At 42.8% G+C, this 1,225-nt stretch overlaps 1 protein-coding gene across 1 annotated transcript in view; it reads left to right on the plus strand.

Moving 5' to 3' along the window:
• Nucleotides 1-1,225, plus strand: part of PKHD1 (polycystic kidney and hepatic disease 1 (autosomal recessive)) — a 438,226-nt gene that overhangs the window by 34,831 nt on the left and 402,170 nt on the right. The gene's annotated exons all lie outside the window — the stretch shown is intronic.

The following is a 1,225-nucleotide window of genomic DNA, read 5'->3' on the forward strand; positions in this document are numbered from 1 at the left end:
CGCCCCCCGCAACTGTCCTCATCCATAGGTGTACGATTTTTGTCCAGTCTCTTCCCGCACCCCCCACACTCCTTTCCCCGCCAAGAATAGTCAGTCCACTTCCTTTCTATGCCCCTGATTCTATTATATTCACCAGTTTATTCTGTTCATCAGATTATTTATTCACTTGATTTTTAGATTCACTTGTTGATAGATGTGTATTTGTTGTTCATAATTTGTATCTTTACCTTTTTCTTCTTCTTCCTCTTCTTAAAGGATACTGCCATATATTTTTTAAATATGACGTAGCCACTCTGTCTCTACAACCATTGCCTTAATTCAGGATTTCATCATTTCTTGCCTGGCATGCTGCAATAGTTCCTAAGGGGCCCTGACCTGCCATTTGTCCCTGCTGATCCATGCTCTACATAGCCACCACCGTTCACACATCTGTTGCCTCTCCCCTGCTTACCATCCTTCTCCAAAGGCTTCTCATACTCTGCAGGGGATGGTACAAGCTCTGACCTCCTCCTTGTCTGCTTCCTCTCTCTCTCTCTCTCTCTCTCTCTCTCTCTCTCTCTCTCTCTCTCGTATCCCAGCAACTCTTAAATGCACTGTGCACCCCTTCACTTGGCCAGTTCTAATTCATCCTTTAACATTTACTTTCTACTCTACCATACCCTCTCCCCTCATGTAAATCTCTCCTGGGCACTTTCCTATTCTCCCTCTAATTTCACTAGCCTAAGATATAATAATTATACTTTTGTGTACCTGCCCTTCCTTATTCTTTTGATCTCCTCGAGGATGGGGACTATTTTGTATTCATCTTTATATTCCTTGTGCTGCATCACACGTGCTCTGTGAATGTTGAAAAGAATTATAAAATAGTAGATGAAAAGAAGGGGGTATTAGTGTTGAATTTTGATGCTTGAGTGTGGAGATCCATCTTTGCCCCCATATATCTCCTCTGCTTTGTTTCATGGACCAAAGTGTTATCTAGGAGATGCCCTGAGAAAATTCATATTTGGAAGTGGTACTTTCAATTTATCATAGATCATGGCTCCTCTTTCCCCTTGAGGGAATAAAATGTAGAACTGTCCAAGTTTGATCATAGAAGAGCAAAGGATCAGGGAAAGTGGAACTCCTAGGGATATGTGACATGTTCCTGTAGGGTTTTGAAGCAATCAGGAGGCAGCATGAAAATGGGTGTGAGGTGGTAAGTGCAGGTGAGGGGGTGGAGGAGGTT

The sequence above is a fragment of the Myotis brandtii genome, unplaced genomic scaffold, assembly GCF_000412655.1.
Source record: "Myotis brandtii unplaced genomic scaffold, ASM41265v1 scaffold893, whole genome shotgun sequence".
NCBI classification, from domain to species: Eukaryota; Metazoa; Chordata; class Mammalia; order Chiroptera; family Vespertilionidae; genus Myotis; species Myotis brandtii.